At 30.6% G+C, this 19,409-nt stretch overlaps 1 long non-coding RNA gene across 2 annotated transcripts; it reads right to left on the reverse strand.

Moving 5' to 3' along the window:
* Nucleotides 1-4,792: 4,792 nt before the first annotated feature.
* LOC130509629 (uncharacterized) lies at nucleotides 4,793-17,158 on the reverse strand. Of its 2 annotated transcripts, none has more exons than XR_008943652.1 (5): nucleotides 17,052-17,158; nucleotides 16,880-16,958; nucleotides 15,287-15,343; nucleotides 14,496-14,555; nucleotides 4,793-5,022 (listed from the first exon to the last, which is right to left on the reverse strand). It is a non-coding gene; the product is annotated as an uncharacterized LOC130509629 (long non-coding RNA). The 2 variants fall into 2 exon arrangements; XR_008943651.1 differs by lacking the exon at nucleotides 4,793-5,022 and adding an exon at nucleotides 10,789-11,071.
* Between the last annotated feature and the right edge of the window lie 2,251 nt (nucleotides 17,159-19,409).

Raw genomic sequence — 19,409 nt, forward strand, 5'->3', positions numbered from 1 at the left:
CATCACGAGCTCGATATCTAAAAGGAGCTAAGCTGAAGCCGGAGGCTGAAAGCTAAGGACTTTTACCAAAGAGGTCACGGTGAAGAGGAAGCTCACGTCGTAACAAAAGGAGCGCAGGACCCGGTCAAAGGGAGTCTGTTGCGGATTCCTCAATAAGCGGAGAAGATCTCGGAAATTAGTTGATGACGTTCAAGCGGAGCCTAAGGCTATTTAAGGAGAAAGCAAGTGAAGAAAGAGGAGATCATTCGACCCATATTCTATTCGACACTCTCAAAACCTTCTCATTTATATTACTTTCTTATTATCCTTGTAATCATTAAAGATCATCCTTTGTAATCACTCTTTATCAAAATCATTTATCAACTTTCATAGCTTCTCATTTATTTACTTTCTTATTATCCTTGTAATCATAAAAGATCATCCTTTCTTAACTACCATATATTTTTCAAGTATTTTGAACAATTTAAAAGTATCATATATTTTTGAATGTCTTTTAATATACATTAAATCTAAAATTAGTTAATATACATAGGTATATTAATCTATTTCAGATACATTCGGGTACCCGAAATATTTCGGCTCGGATCGGGTTCGAGTTCGGTTCTTTAAATACCAAAAATTTGAACCCGTTCGGATTTTTTATCAATTTCGGTTCGGGTTTGATACTACTTTTTCGGATCGGATTCGGTTCGGTTCTTCGGGTTCGATCTTTTTGCCCAGCCCTACATAACTGGATAATTTCATAGTTACTGGAAGTTCCATGGTTTTACAAACAGATATTGATGCAAAGAAAAACAAAACAAAACAAAACAGAACAGAATCCTCCTTCGCCAGCTTGTCGTTGCTGTGCTTGCACTAAATACTTAATCTCTAAGCCTTTTACGGTTTACGCCAAAGTCAAAGGTATCACATACTTAAAAAAGAAAAGTAGCTTATAGAGAAGCTGAAAAGCATTTTCCTCTGTATATATCTTTCTATATATATAAACAGGAGAGACACACATGCATTTTCCTACATTGTTCAATATGTACATAACTCTGTTTTTCTTCTTTATTTGATTTACAACATGTTAAACTGTCCTTTAGAAGTAAAGAGAGAAACCTGAGATAGACATATTTAGATATAAGTTCCTGAGAGATAAGAGTGGGAGTAGTTCTTGTTATGCTTTGAGGAGAGTCGCTAGAATGATAGATTTCCAAGATTACATTGAACAACTTGATGCCTAATGCTGGTCTTAAAAACAATCTTGATTTCTCTTCTTTTGGATATTTGTAGAATCCAAGCACCAAATCCCTTAAAAAAATCTTGGTTTTGACGAATCTTCTGAAAATATACAATACTTATTTTTTAGTTTTTTTCTCTTCTTTAAGCTAATGTGAATAGGCTAACTATACATACCAAAAAGGAAGACAAAGATCATCCCAATAGGCCAAAAAAAAAAAACAGAATCAAAAACAGATTTGATTGTTTACAGGTTTCATTTCTAACACCATCGAAGAGCATTCCTTTTTCTAAATTTCTAAATCTTTGGTTCTTCCTTTTGATTTGAAGGTACTTCGAGAAAACACTAAACATCTAGAGTATCTCCGAGCTGCATAAGAGTATGAGAAAAACGTTTTGTGTCGATGAGCTCGTTAGCTGCTAAATTCCACAAATTTAAAGTTAATAATGAACACACACTGTCTCATATATCTATAATTTCATACATTAGTCATTTCCTAGCTAGAAAATAGAGCATTTTTGTTATATGGAGGGACATCAAGAGAATCAAGGAATAATATTTTCTTTGGGATCTCTGCAAATCGGCTACCAAGCTATCAGTATCGCGACACAATAACAGCTTTTTTTTTTCTTTTGGACACTGTGAAACACATCTAACAACCGAAAATCAGACATGAACCTTAAGATTAAAAAATGGGGGAACTGTAAAGTAGACATTTGATTTAGGGGTGACTTTAACAGCAACCTCCTGACCCTTGAGCTCTCTTTCTTGAACCTAGGCTAGCAGAGAAAATGAAATCAAAATGACCTCTCCTGATCTCTCCTGCTGACTCCCATCCCACTCCGAAACTGCATAACTCTGTATTCAGAGAACATATTGACAACACGTTAGTTTGTAGTAACATAAATAAAGGGAGCCCAGCAAAATTATTATGTTACAGAACCTGACAGCAGCAAATTCAGACATTTTTTGTTGCTAGGTAAAACTTGTTGCAGTTTTGGAAAATATGAATAAGAATTTGCTCACTCTTTAAGATGAAGATGTACCCAGACACCGCCCCTCTGCGAATTGGTTTTTATGTCCATAATACGTGTATTGTATCTGACCACTCATCGCATGTGAAATAGATAGAGCAATCAACAAACAAATAAATAATCTGGAAAACTTGGTTAAATGATACAATCAACAACAAAAAAAAATCTGGAAAACCAGATAAAATGAGTCAACACTACGCAAAAGCTCAATAACATAATCAAGGGAAAAAAAGTTGGTAAGTACAAATAGAATCGGATTTTTTAATAGATTGATAGAATGCTTTAGATTGTAGGGATGCTAACCTTTTTATAGTGGAACCTCCACCGCCTTTGAAGAGCAAAAACGGATCGTATACGATGGATTTCAGAAGAAATTTAATATTGATGAATCCGTAACCGATTGATTCTGGATTGGATCAGTAGGGAGAAGATGAATAAATCGCTCGAAATTCTAGATTTGCTACGGCGCCAATTGATTGCTGGATCAGTGAATCGATGAAAACCATAGATACGGCGGAGAAGATGAAACGATAAATGAAACGTAGCGTTTACTAAAGTGGGACACGTGTCGTGTACAAGGAAGCTGAATTATCTAGGTGGAATCCTAGGTGGCATCACCAGGAGGGAGGAAAGTCTATTTTATAGTAATAGATACTCACACACTCACATACATATATATTGGTCAATAATTGAAGTAATAAATTTTCTTTAATTTATGTGAAGATATTAATTTTAGCCAAATCTTTCAATTTATTGTGTTTCCAATTTAGAGTGAACATACTCACAGACGTGAAAACACATGTATTGCTATATAATTAAAGTAATGAACTTTTATAACTAATGTAAAAATTATATTTTGTCATATTTTTTCAAAATTTATGGTTTTACCAATATATATCTACATTTATTACTTTCAAATACCTTTTTATATATCAAACACAACTATACAGTTTAACTTAAGAAATATTTCATATATATTTATTTTCATTTAAGTGTATCCAATATATAGAGCTTTGAGAACTATGAAAAAAAATATGAAAGGGCTTGGAGGTCGATGAAAAATTGGGAGATAGCATGGAGGGCGATGATAAACTAGGACAGAGGAAAGTTTGAAGGGTGATGAAGATTTTTTTGTGGGTTATGAGAAAAGGGTGAAGGTTAAAGGGCGATAAGGAATTTGGAGATAGGGTTGATGGGCGAAGAGGATTTGCAAGGGAGAAAAGAGTGAGCGTGTGATGGGCAATGAGGATTTTTCTCCCCTTTCCCTTGTCCTTTTTGTCCTCTGTTGATGATTTTGTTTACTTTTGTAACTTATAAACTTGTCTTGTGAAAAAATTTCAGTCGAAACTAGTCCAAAAATTTTTTTACGGAAATTTTTTTAATAAGACCTGTCGTTTAGTGTGAATATTTATGAATGAACATTTTACGTCAAATTTTTTTTGGAAATACATACATTGTTTCTTTTTGGCAAGAGTTACTTTGAGGATATTCCTATCTTTTCAAGTTAACACATGATAAATTTAACTTTTTCTTGGAATTTCTGTCTCTTTATATTTTTCTCAAGCTACTTAGTAGATTCATCACAATCTTTGTCTTGATCACGAGATTAATGATTTTTACACCAACATAGGTGTCTTGGAGGGCTCTTTATATTCTCCTTTCTATCTTTCCTTGGTATTATTTTCTTTATTCTTTATAACTTAAGTGTTTTCCTATTACTTGTAAGAGTCGGTGATTGTTTTTTATTTGTTAGAATTTGGTGATAAATTTACTAAAGATGATTATCCTTTCTCAGTATTCTGAATTTTTATTGGTTATGAGAGTTATTATATTTCCAAATATCAAAACATTAATGGTTGATTATTATTCATTCCTTAATTTTTATTGGAAATTTTTTCTTTTATTATATATTTTCATTATTTATATTAAGTTCATATATAGTTTAAAAACAACTAATAATCAACAGGATTAGATATAGGAAAGTAAGCTGAAGATTTAAACTTCGGGGAACAGCAACAGAAAAGACCAAATTGATTTGTTTGACAAACTCCACTTTTGTAACCTGTAGATATGCATCTGATATTGCATTCTGTGGTACCATCACATCCCATGGTACATAAGCTATATTTTCCTGTTGAACCCAAAAACATATTGAGAAGAACACAACACTATCAATTTTTTATATCTAAAATGAAAAAGTGAAAATATAACTATACAAAATTAAAAAATTAATTTTATTTTAATTAACTTAAAAATTATTTTAATTCAAAACAAAGTTTCTTTTGAAATAAAAAACCTTCAACTGAGACTGAATGAAAAACAAATTACCCAAAATCATGGGCAAAAGGAAGAGTACAACCATCGTCAATGAAAGTAGTTGATGAGACAAAAATTTATTGATTGCCATTAGTTATTCTCCTAGAAGATGCAACCACTTTTTGTGATATCCTTCAATAGAATTAAAGCAATAAAAATAATTAGAATGTTATAATATGAGAGAAGTGTTTGCTGTGAAAGTTGTGTCTTTCTCATTAGCTCTTGCCACTTATATATAGTGGGATCATACAAGGGTTTACATCAAAGGAGAATCTACACATTGAATACACATTGACTACATTCATTACAATATCAAGACTTGGTCAAAGCTCATAAATGGTCCAGTTGAATGAGTCTTCATCTTAACTAGTCTCGGACAGAATGTAGACGGATCGGTGTGACGGAATGTAGACGGGTCGGATAGACGGGTCGGACGTAAACCTCCTTGGTCTTGGTTATGGGCAATCCACATAATCCACATGATGGAATATAACATAGAATAGATTCTCAGATTACAAGTGTTTTACAATAATACATGTTGTATCTTCTTAAGTTAAAACTTTTAAGATTTTTAATGATAGTTAATATATATACAACTCTATTAACCTTTTTCTGAATTTGAGTGCTTAAGAAACTAGATATATCGATATTATGTGGGTGTTGTTGGTTATATATATACATACTCACACATTCACATACATATAAATTGGTCAATAATTAAAGTAATAAATTTTCTTTAATTTATGTGAAGATATTAATTTTAGCCAAATTTTTCAATTCATTGTGTTTCCAATTTAGAGTGAACATAACATACCCACACACGTGACCACACATATATTGCTATATTATTAAAGTAATGAACTTTTATAATTAATGTAAAAATTAATTTTTGTCATATTTTTTCAATGTTTATGGTTTTACCAATTTATATCTACATTTATTACTTTCAAATACCTTTTTATATATCAAACACAACTATACAGTTTAACTTAAGAAAGATTTCATATATATTTATTTTTATTTAAGTGTAGCCAATATTAGAGCTTGGAGAACTATGGAAAAATATGAAAGAGCTTGGAGGTCAATAAAAATTGGGAGATAGCATGGAGGGCGATGATAAACTAGGACAGAGGAGGGAAGTTTGAAGGGTGATGAAGACTGTTTGGTGGGTTATGGTGACGAAGAGAAAAGAGGTTAGCGTTAGGAAAATTTATTGTGCAATCCATATTTTCGCTCGGTGATTTTAATAGATTCTAAATAAATCTTTGATGTATTGATATCTTGTAAGATTTTTGAAAAATATTAATTAATAAGATTTTACATTTGCTAAACTAATTAATTGTGTCGTAATTAATATATATAAGATTAGAATAATCACATAAATTAAAACAATACATGTTGTTTATATACAATATTTTTATGGTAAGTAAATCAAAATAATGATTTTATTTACTTTATATGGTATCTAATTAAATTTGAATGATACTGAGATAGATATATAATATATTCAATATAAGTAATTATTATAATCTGGTTTTATTAACATTTGTATATTTACTGTAACAAAAATTTAAACTATTAATCCTAAATTTTTTGATGTGATAGTTTTCAAGGAAAAATCAAAATTAACAAATTTATGTATTTTATATTGTACATATTCTAATTTAAATGATATAAATATATGAATATATATATATATATATATATATTAAATGAGAATTCATATTCATACGATTTTAGGATCATTTGTATCTTGTTATATCAAAAGCAAAATTCATTCATTGATTACAAACTTTTCAAAATGGGATTTTTAACATTTTTAGTAGTTTATAGTCATTTAAAAAAATTAAAAATATAACATATAAGAAAAAATCTAATTTTTATTACATAGTTGATGTGATTGTTTAATTTATTTTAATATATAAAATTAAACAAAAATGAGAGAGGATACAAAAATTGTTATCAAATCATTATTTTTCATAATCATTAATTGTCATATATATATTAATCACATTAGATAGTTTCGTAGATTTTATTCAAAAAATTGAGAATATTCTTTTATACACTAATAATAAATTTAATAGTTAGTTTAACTAATAGTATAATATATATTAGGATGAACCAACCGATTTTTCTAAGAATTTATAAAATCATCATGGTGATAAAACGTGGCTACAAAGAAATGTTCCAATGCTTCAGTATTAATATATAGGGGATTTGAATAGTGAATTTGTTATATTGTATAACTATTATACCAATTATATTGAAAATTGTATTCCTACAGTAGATCAAGGAATAATTTTTTTTTCATTTTAATAACGTTATATTAATCCGGTTGATTATCCCTAGTCCTCTAGACAAAATTTGAGAATTGGTTTGTCAAGTGTCATTGCCACAATGAATTGATAAGAAAAATGATATGTCATATTCATAATGATGACATGGTTTAAAACTAATTATAAAATAGACATTTACATTTAATGTTGATTTATAGTTTTGGTAAAATTTTAAAATATGATAATAATCATATATCACAGTTAATATAATAATAAATAATATAATAATAAAATAGAAAATAACAATATTTTATAAATTTTGAAATATTATTTAATTATATTTTCATAATTATATATTTTATTACTAAAACATTTCTTCGAATATTTATGCAGTTTCTTAAATTATAATTTTCCACAGTTCCATTATTATTTTTAATATATCCAAAATTTTATAATATTATTTGTTTTAGTTTTAATAGTTATATGCTTAACACAATTTTCTCTCAATTTTATATAATTCAATTTAATATATTTTAACCAAAAGAAATAGATAACATTGATTCAAGATTACAATTTAACTATATACATGTATAATATTAAATATAAATTTCAGAAAATTATTTTATCTTAATTTTAAGTGAACATATAATTAATTAAAATTAAAAAACAAATACTGTAGACAAAAAATAAAATTTTAAAATTAACAAAATGATAGTTTAAATAAAATTTAAATTCTGCACATAATGTATAAAACACCTAGTTATCTGTATGTGAATACGGAAAAAAAAACATGACATATTATTGTGCATTGGAGTCAAAGATAGAAATTTATGTTTTAGGAGACCAAATTGAGTTCCCACAATTGAGCCTAAAATTTGGCATCGGCATATAATTAAAAAATTGACTTGATTATCACACAGACACCTTACCAAATCTAAAGTTAAAAATAAGGCAAGATTAACCAAAATGTGATAAAGAAGTTTCCACATAGCAAATTATTTCTTTTTGATACTGAAAACTATTCCTTACTTACTAAAAAAATATAGTGAAAGTCTCAATTCACGCAACTACTTACTATAGAAGTGGAGGAGAGACAGTCAATGGCCTATATATTTATGCATGATATAGTCTAGAGTCTCTATAATCTATTTGTGGAAACTCACATTAACTTCATAATAGCAAATTACATTATTCTATACGTAAATTGTTTCCAGAAATTTTTCATAAGAGCAGATTGCGTTATTCTATACATAAATAGTTTCCAAAACCTTGGAAATTTCTGATTTGCAAGTTAGTAGTTTAGCGTTACAAACACGCACAAGATATTTGATATAAATTCAGTTTATTATTTTCAAAAAGACACCAAAACATCTTAAATCAATTTTAGCAAATTTGAAATCAAAAACATGTGTCCTACCAAACCGCTAAGTTAACCAAACCGAAATCATATCCACTTATATTCAATTTAACACATAAATCCCTGTAACACCATAATGATTATAACCTAACCTTACTATATGGTTCGTAGATCATGGTTTAGTTTATTATTGTGTATAAGAACACCGACCATTTAAAATTCATGTTCAAACAAATATAAGTATATTCTGCTTATATTTCTCACTATTTTCTTAAACAAAAATGTGTCATACAATGTGTCTCACTGATATTTATGTTGGAAATAAAATGTGTCATACCAAATTTTAGCAAAAAAAAAAGTGTCATATAAACAAACATGAACAACGAAAGTTTCTTAACATTTTTACCAAAAAAAAATGAACAACAAAAGTTTATTAGATGTTCATAACAAAACCATAAGATTAGTTGATTTTGACTTGTCTACGGTTTCACTATATTAAGTTTCTTCTGGAACATTGTAGTTGTTGTTTTTACCAAAAAAACATTGTAGTTGTTTCAATGGAAAAATCAATATTTTTATTTTTAAATTCATGCAAGAGGTTCGTGGTTAATAATGACTAGGTGATAACCTGCGCCTTACGTATGATGAATATATTAAAGAGAATATTACTTTTAATTTATAGATAATAGAAAGTTAAAAGTAGTCACAAATATTAGATATAATAAAATATTTAACTATAATGTACAGATTAATATAATGTAAGCTTATTTAAATTTTATATAAAAGTTTGTGTAATTAGAGAGATGCATTGAATTATATTGTACGAAAATAAAAACTTTAAGAATAAGCAAAGAAACATATAAATTTATTATGAATTTTTGAAGAAATAAAAATAAGCAAAGAAATTTATCATTATGCATTTTTGAATGATACTTTTGAATTGTTTGGGTTGTGATGGAGGTGTGGGCATAGGATTGGCAAGATATATATAGTATTCCGAATATAAATTGTATGCGAATAAGAATCTCTATGTAATTAAGACTTTAATAGCTGATTGATCATATTTTGGTTTCTAATTGTAGGCAAAGTAACTTATATATGAAATTATTTGTCTATAATCCCAAATTAATTGTCTAATTTGCTTTAAATTCTAATCCCCTGATTGATAATATTTATGTCTAGGACTTTACAATTGATCATGTTTCCGAATATAGATTGTAGGCGAGTGGATTTCTCTATGTAATTAATATTTTAATCACTGATTGATCATGTTTCCAAAACTATTTGTTGGCGAGGTAAATTTTATAGAAAATTATTTATGTCTACAATCTCAAACCGATAGTTTAATTTGCATTAAGTTCTAATCTACTGATTGCTTATATTTATGTCTAGAATCCCTAATGATCATGTTTCCGAATTTAAATTGTAGACGAGTTGATTTCTCTATGTAATTAAGATTAATCACTCATTGGTCATGTTTCTGAAATTAATTGTAGGCGAAGTATTTTTTGAGGAATTATTTATGTATATAATCTCAAAAAAAAAAATCTCAAATTGATAATTTAATTTGCATTAATTCTAATCCACTTATTATATTTATTTCTAGAATCCCTGATTGATCATGTTTCCGAATTTGATTGGCAAAAAACTAATCAAGTGTAGACTCAAAATTGTATTGGTGACAAATTAGTCTAACGTAAAAAAACAATTCAATGTGTGGTCATATTTATACGTGGTATACAATCAACTAAAGTTTTATATGCGATCATATTCATAATTTAGCATAACTTAATATTTTATTGACGCATATTTGATTTTATTTTGTTATTAAATATACAACATGAATTAAAATTACTATTAAAAATACTTCTCAAATAATTTAAAAGGGATGAAACCATATAATAGACGTATTCAAATCTCAGTGATTCATCGATGAGTAAATCAAATGCATCATGATTAATAATCCGTGTAATAGTACATGGAAAATAATAAGAACAAAACATTAATCATAGACATTGTATCTTTGGTTAGTCAATAAGGAATAAATATAGTGTACTGACCAATGGCAGTTAGTGTAATTAATCTAGTTAACTAAGGGTTTTTGAATATAGATCTTGAGAGAGCATGTGGTGATGACACGTAGGAAATGGCACTAATGTAAATCACACATGAACTAAAGGTTATTTATTTATAATGCTCCTAAAATAATATATAAGAGATATAATAATGATGTGGTGTACGTGAAATAAGTGATTCCATTAATATTTGTATATGAACGTCCGAAATTAATATAGTCACCGGTGGCATTTTATGTAATTCTCCTAGTAAATGTTGGTCAATTAAAAATGATAGTTGAGGAGGCTTGTGGAGCTGACACACATCAGACAAATAGCAAAATTGTAAATATAGTACTAAATAAAGGTTACTCTCTAAAATTGCTTCTCTTTTAATAAGAAAGGGATAAATAAAGAATGCATTTGATTAAACCGGTTCTAGATCCATTTTGAAAAGGTAAATTGATATATCCCCTAACTATTAATCCAGAAACATTTTAAAGACATAACCTTAAAGTGTAGTTTAATTACAGGCATGCCACCCTTACGTGGCAGTCTCACAATGCGTCTCAGCCTCCTTAAACTTTTACCCTCTTCTTACTAGGATATTTACAAAAGATGCCACTATTATTAGACCAACATTTTATGAACGGAACATATGTACTGATACATATGCAACATAAATGCACATTGCATTCAATTTTCTATTGGAACATGGTCCACCTGCAGCATAAATACACATCGCATCTTTGCCACGAATAACTACATAATCATTCTGCAAAATGCTCTCCATTCTATATATTATTTTCTGTCTGCAATACAAATCAACATGAATATTTTATGATTTATTGTGTAGGCAACTGAATCATATAATGAAAACCATTACTAATGTCATGAAAATCAACCTACATATGATATTATGAAAATCAACATGTAATTATTAAATCTCAACGACTAATTTAATTATTGTTTTCGAGATATTTTATCAGAACCAATATTTTTCTGCGATCATGTATATGGTATGCTCTACAGGGCAATAAATGTAATCATGCCTTAATTATCACTTCCACATAACATTAATTAGAAAATCAATCGTATATATGGTTTTAATATCAACTCAATCACGTAGAATTATTACTTGGGGTAAGGGGATGTAATGTTAATCACGCCTTAATTATCACTTCCTCAAAATTGATTGTCAAGTATCCTTGCCTCTTTCTCACGTAAATTTATAGAGCGTTTAAACACGGGTTTGGTAATATTGAGACAATCACGTGTTAATTGATTGTGTCTAATAAATGTTGATTACACATTCTATTATAACTTTCTCATAAGTGATTGACAAATAAAATATACTATCATAATTGATAGATCGTATATTAATTACAGAGATTGACTCTTACACCTATATATAAAAGAACAATGTGTACCTCATTTCTATCACTCATTCTACACAAAACCTACATTTCATACTATGGCTGCAATGAACCTGATCTCTGAGCTGAAGCCCTTCAAGAACATGTGGAAGGTTCAAGTCAAGATTGTCCGCCTTTGGAAACAATATTCTGCGGCGGGTGGCGAGACAATCGAAATGGTGTTTGTTGATGCGAGAGTAAGTTCAATTATACTGAAAATATTGTTTCTACTTAAATATTTGTTGTGACTTCCATATCGTCTGATGTTCTAATTACATATTGTACTTTTATTTAGGGGGACAAGATTGCTGGAACTGTGAAAAAGGAACTGGTGGGGAAATTCGATCGTGTGCTGCAGGAGGGTGAGACGAAAGTTCTCATCAATTTTACGGTTACCCATTCCAATGGTTCTTATCGAACCACCAATCATCCATTCAAGATCGTGTTCCTTCCTACGACCCGTGTACGTATTTGTGAGGAGTTTCCTCACAACTTAACTGGTTTGAATCCAGTTAACTTCCGTGATGTACTCAGTGGTGTACTCGATGATAGTCTCTTGGTTGGTACGTGTTTTTATAAATCTCAGTTTATATTTCCAGAGTTGGTTCAGTTACTTGGTTGGTACGATAACACTTGCTCATAAAATTGATATGTGATGTTCTTTTTTCATAGATGTTATCGGCCAGATTGTTGAAGTTACGCAAATGGAAATAGTGCCTGTGAATGGAAAAGACACCCAGAAGATTACTGTTGAACTACGAAATGAAAAGCAAGTTCTTTTCTTTTACTCGATTTAGAATGATGTGTTTAATTTACATGTACCAGTATTATAATATTATTTTCTATTTTGTAGTGATGAGCGTCTCCCATTGGTTTTATGGGGAAAGTTTGCTGATGATGTTAGCAATGCAATTCAGTTGCGCAATGAGGAGTCCATTGTTTGTGTGTTGCGATTTGGAAAGATAAAAGTCTGGAAAGGTAAAGAGAAATGCTTTTTCTTTAATTTTCTTTTTCTATAAACATATATACGTTCTCTGCAGATTTTAATATACGTTGTTCTTAACACAGAGTACCGTAGTATCTCAAATGCCTATAATGTCTCTAATGTGGCGTTAAATCCACAAATGGAGGAGGTCTAGGCATTCCGGAGTTTGTGAGTTTATGATTTACATTTTGTTTATTTAACGTTGCATATTTTTTATCCCTACATTACTGTCTTACTATTTATTGTATTGTGTCACATTCTAGGTTACCAAAAGATGATTTGGCTTTAGCCATTGTTGAGTCCAAATCATCAACAGTGGTGCCCAGTGTTAAGGAAAATGAAGACTTCTTTTTTCATACACCTAGGAAAACTATTGCCCAGGTTTTGGAAGCCAAACAGGTTTGAAAACATAAATATTATACTCAATATTGCTGAATTATTTAGAAGTGATATTTGTGAATTTAAACTCATTATAATATAAATTATTGTGTAGGTGGGGAAGTGTATTGTAATGGCTTCAATTGCGGCCATTGATTCTGACATGGGTTGGTACTACCTAAGTTGCAAGGTGTGTGTGAAGAAGGTGTTGACAGTGCCAAATGACATTGAAGATGGCGAGGAGGATAATGTTGATGGTCATAATTATTACTGTCTCAAATGCAAAGATAACCATCCTCAACTGTTGCCTAGGTATTTACTTGGATTATATATATTTAATTTGCGTAGTTAATTTCAATTTCCTTTCCCGGAATTATTGGCAATGCTTATTTTATCATGTTTTTACTCTTAGGTACAAGTTGCATTTGGTGGTACTTGGCAGTACCAATAACACCAAGTTCTTGCTGTTCGATAATCTCGTCTTGCAACTACTGCATAAACCATGCGTAGAGCTAACTGGTCCCATTACCGATGAGGTAGGAGTCTTTTATTAGTAATATTTTCTTTTCTGTCTAACTTCAAAGTTTCTAGATATTTTTAACTTAATTTTTTGTATTTGCAAGGAAAGATCCAGGATCCTGAAGTGTTGCCTCCTGTTTTACAAGATTTAGTTGGGAAAACTTTTCTTTTCAAGATTGATATTGAAAGGGAGAATTATTTATATAAGCATCCCACTTTCAAAGTTCTCAAAATCATGACAAACATTGGATTGATTAATGAGTTCGACGCCATTGGATCACCAGCGGTTAGAATTTTACTTGCTTCTCTTTCTTCATTTTAATGTTATTGTTTTTAATTGTTATTAATATCATTTTTGTACTAATTGCAGGAAAGTCAGAACACAATGGAAGGGACATTTTCAGCTTTGTCTGATGCACCAGAGGTTGATTCAGTTAACATGTTATACATATCTTGATAATTAAAATCCTAGAAGTTCTGATGTTTAATATTTGTTGATTGAAGGGGTCCTTGATGTTACATGGGGGGTCATCCCAGCATGCCGAGTCTACTGAGCTGACACCTCCCAAGCGGGTTAGAACTCCCGTCATTAACTTGGAGGATGTGTTTGATCAGACTTCTGTTACCAGGGGAGCGTGTAACATCAAGATCAAGAAGGAGAAGATTGAAAAAGTGGCTAAAAAGTGTGTTTGGGGAATTTATGAGTAGAGGCTTCACTTTCTATGATTTAAGTGCTTTGAAGTTGATTTTCGTCTTTCAACTTTGTTTTTTGATTATCTATTTATGTTTTCGTTGAGTTCTGTTTTTTGTTGTTTCATTTTTATATTAATATGAAGCCTCTACGTTTTTTATACTATTATTTAGTTAATGTCTATTTATTCACGACTATTCAGAAACAATCATAAATCACACAGGTGGTTATGAAGTTAGGGGATTTACCTGTGAGGGAAAGTCATTACTTTGAATCCTTTCAATAGCATAAACCATCTTCTTCGTCATCTGAAATTATGAAGGTTTCAATTAGAATATATGAACAGCCGTTTGACAGAAAGACTATAAAAAACGTATGAAGAAAATATTATCAATCTGAAATCCTGTAACAAGAAAGGAGTTAACTATTACAATAGCATAAACCATCTTCTGAAATCATCTGAAATTATGAATCAGATGAAATCAATATGAACAGCCGTTTGACAGAAAGACTATAAAAAATGTATCAGTAATCTCAATTCTGGTTTTGTAACTATAACTAAAAATCCTGTAATAAGAAAGGAGTTAACTGTATCAATATATTTTTTTTGTTATATTCTAAAATTACTGGGATGACCCAAGTAGAGATACACAATTAATTATGATGGAATCTGTCATTCTATTATTATCGGAAGACATACTTGAATGTGCGTGCCACAAAAAGAAAGAGATATCGTGAAACAATACGATAATTAGCTAAAAAGAAGTCTTAGGATCCAAACATTAACTATATATACTTTGACATGACCTTCACTTTGAATTTTTACAACAAAATAGGCAATATAAATATTACATGTATAGACACAAAATCTTCTGTAATATTTATCATAAATGTCATTTAGCCGAGTTGATAAAATTAGGTTTTACGGAGAGCATGCTAAGTTGACCATATATATATATATCCTATTGCGTACTCACTCAATCTCTTTTCATTCTAAGAGAAATGAACGAAAAAATGTGTTCTAAGCGTATGCTCATACCTCGAACCATGTTTGTTAACACTTTCCTCCATCAATTGAATCTCTCCATCCGTGCACCTACAGTGTGTGTTACCGTTGTAAGCAAGCGGTGTACCATTACTGTTCGTACAATGTTAAAAAAATCATATATGGTTTTTGTCGATCAGAAAGTAAGCGTACTTTCACAAACCTATTATAATTTTTGTATTGCTATATATAGTATGATATTTAGTATTCGTTTTATAATTCTGCTCCGATTACCTTGATCTAACTAATATATTTTATTTGACTGCTCTGATTACCTTGATCTAACTAATATATTTTATTACTTTTAAACAGGGATCTACAATACAAGCTACTCTATATGAAAATTTGGAATCATCAAATATCTCCATGGATGAAGGTGATTGGTTTGAAATCAAGAATTTCAAAGTGGTTCCTGCTTCTGCTTTGACAAGGTTGAGCAGGCACAAATACCAAATTGAGATGTCAGCTTCTTCGTTGATTGGTAAAATTCAACCTAAGACACATTGCAACTACTATTGTTTTCAAAGGTTTCGCAATGTCTTACGTGGGTTTGCACATCCGAAGTACTGTATAGGTATGAGCATTTTCGGTTTTATTTTCGATTGTCAAATCAATTGATTTTGATGTATTCAGCAATATTGAATCTTAAGTAAAATTCTAATTTTTTTAATTTTTTTTACAGATCTGTATGGAGCTTTGGTTGGGGTTGGCGATGTTGTGCCATTTCAAGATGAAGCTATTGGTGGGATAAACCATAAAATAACTTTCTCTTTGATCGACATTGAGTAAGTTTACAATTTTACTCATCAATGTATACTTTAGTTTTTAGCTCATATATTACTTTCACCTGTTTTATCGATTTCTTTTCTCTAAATTTGGGTTTGATGAATTAAAGTGTGTGGCTTATGGAAATAAGGCTATAGAGTTTTATCAAAAATGGAACTCCACTGTTGCTGCCGTAATACTATGTGTTCTGAATTTCTGGCGTATTGAATGGGGTGAAGGTAACTGCATTTGGTTAGAGTTAAGCTATTTTTGTTGTTAAAATGTTCACTGCTATTGATAAAAACCATTTGTTATTATACTTAGGTCGAATCAAACATGTCACTAACCTTGAAGAGTTTTCAAAAATCTTGATTGAGCCCGAAATTCCCGAAATCCAGGCGTTCCGTATGAGGTACTTTAGGATTACAGGTTTCTTAAAAATGGAAGTATGATCGTGTATAGGATTTGTTCACTAAATTATATATACTCTGTTATCTATTACTTTTCAGGATTCCAAGGAACCCATATTGAAACTGAAGGAACTTACTCGGATTTTCAGGATTGTGTTTGGAGAATTTATAAGTAGAGGCTTCACTTTTTATTATTAAAGTGCTTTCAAGATGTTTTCGTCTTTGAACTTTGGTTTTTGATTACTTATGTTGTGTTTCCGTTGATTTGTGTTATGTGTTTTGAATTTTTATATTAATATGAAGCCTCCACGTTTTAAGTACTGTTATTACTTACTGTCAACGTCTATTTATTCACGAATATTCAGAAACTAAAATGAGAGCTTTAGGTGGTTATAAAGCCACGTGGATTTACCTGTGGGGTTAAGTCCATTGTTTGAGCCGAATTCAGTAGCATAAATCATCTTCTTCGTCATCTCAAACTTTTAAGATTTCTATTATCAATTTGACATAACAAAGACAGGAATACTATAAAAAAACCAATAGAGAACATGGGAAGTGATTAAAGAGGCATGGATACACATCACCTTTACTCCTCCTTGCATTATTCTCAGGCAAGGAACAAGTTGTAGAATCCATCATGATGGTTTATGCGACTTCCTTATCTGAGTCTGACAGAAACACCATTTTTAAGCATGTTAATCACAAAATGAAAAATTCTGATTTGATTGCAGTAAAATGGATTCAATTAGTATCATTAATTAGATATAGTTAATATTCTTAATAATATCAAGATATGTGGAGTTTCCTATAATACAAGCGTAATTAACATGCTTACCATGACAGAGCCTAATCAAATAAGATTAGTTTCCGTAAACTCCTTATGACCATTTATAGTCAATACAATTAGTCAATATTAATGCCTTAGCTTGGCTAAAAACTTTTAATAATTCTGGTAGAACAGAAATCAAGTTCGTCAATATGAACACAACTAATAAGAAAAAAAAGTGCGAGAATGCAGAACCTAATACAAATGCGAAGAGAAGAAAGCAAGGTATTCATGTAATGTGACTTATATTTTGCGTTGTTGATTATGTTATTTTTTGGATTGATTTTTGTTGCAATTCTATATTCATGAAGGTATAAGCATGCGTGAAGACATAAGCGTGAGTGGAGTCGGGATCCCAAATGTTTTACATGACATAACAAATTTCAGAACCAATATCACTAAAGATGCAAGAACAGAAAGGCGTCTCAAATTGCTTCACAAACGTAATAAAATAGATTCAGAAATCACAGAGGTTACTCAATCGGAGATTGTAGCAGACACAATAACAGAAAAAAACAGCCAATTTGAAGGTTAAACCAACTTACTATACCGTGAGTTTTGACCTCTCTAATGTTATTAACATCATTATTAATGTTTTCGAGAATATAGATCAACCTCAATCTGCCAAAAATAAGAGGAAACACTGCGAAATATCGCTCGGGGGAAGTGCGTCCAGTGTAAAAAAACACTCGCGGAATAGCACTCTTTCTAATTATAAAGAGATTACAAACTCCGAGAATAACAGTTCTCAGGCAAGCTACAGTTATTCCGGTATAACATTTCAGCCTACCCTCAAAGGAAGTTATACTGGTGCTGAATCCTCAGGAGCTGTCTCTATTGCCAATACAGTTCTTACATCTACACCCATACCTCTGGACTCTGATTCATCAGGTTACCTTTTAGCTATATAATCCATACTTTCTTTGACATCAGTGGTGTTCCTATTGTTATTACATGTTATTTTAGAAATTTTACTCACGTTAATGTTTACAGTTATAAAGTTTTGAGCTTATTACACGTGTTAATATCTTATTGCTAATATCAGATAGTGAGGATGATTTATGGGATTGTTCAAGTAATGAAGGTGGAGAGTTTCTTTCTGATTCCGATACAAGCGAGGACAACGACTCAGAAGTTAGAGAACGTGATGCCCAGAAAAAATTCTTGCTGGTATCGAAAGTTGAAAGAGCTTTTTCAGAGATGTTGACACGCTTGACGAAGCAAATTCCGCAAAAGCCAACTAAAGCTATAATCTCCAGTAATCCCACTAAAGATAAAGGTACGTAATAACAGAATTCGGCTCAAATAAGGAATACTATATGCATATCGACTGTTTAATAAGTTAATTGATGGAATCTACAATTGATTTTGAACCGCAAATTAACTGGATTATAGGAATTCAGTCTAAAATGTTTGTTTTTTGCTTATTAAATGTGTCATCCAACAGAGATTTTAGGTCGTTCAAAGAAGACTATCCTGGCTACAGACTTAAACTCGAGAACTATTGTTTCAAGTAACGAACAAAGAGAAAAAGGTTTGTTTGGTGTTTTTATTACAGCAAATTCACTTCTTTCTACAAGAAAGAAGATCCATATTGGGTGACACAATATATGTGTTCCGTTGTGTAATTGTGTTATTTATTGTGTAGATTATAAAGATGATAGTGATCTAACACACGAATGTCCAAAATGTGGAGCTCTTTTTTGGTATAATGAACGTGTTAGTAAGAGCAGGCATGCAAGTATTCCAGTGTTTACCATGTGCTGTATGCGAGGAAAAATAAAGCTTCCACTTCTACAAGAACCACCAGAACTTTTAATGGGTCTGCTAACAAAGGATGATGCTATCAGCAAGCATTACCAACAAAATATTAGACCTTTTAATATGATGTTTTCCTTTACGTCTCTCGGAGGTAAGATTGATAATTCTGTTAATCTGGGTAAGGTCCAAAGGTTTTTAAGCTACATGGGGAGAATTTCCATTTGATTGGTAGTGTGAAACCTAAACCGAATGAATCTGCTAAGTTCTCCCAGCTATATATCCATGATACCGAAAACGAAGTTCAGAATTGGATATCTGCTTTGAGGTACGTTACACAGCTTTTTCGTTATATATT

This window comes from Raphanus sativus, chromosome 3, assembly GCF_000801105.2.
Source record: "Raphanus sativus cultivar WK10039 chromosome 3, ASM80110v3, whole genome shotgun sequence".
NCBI lineage: Eukaryota > Viridiplantae > Streptophyta > Magnoliopsida > Brassicales > Brassicaceae > Raphanus > Raphanus sativus.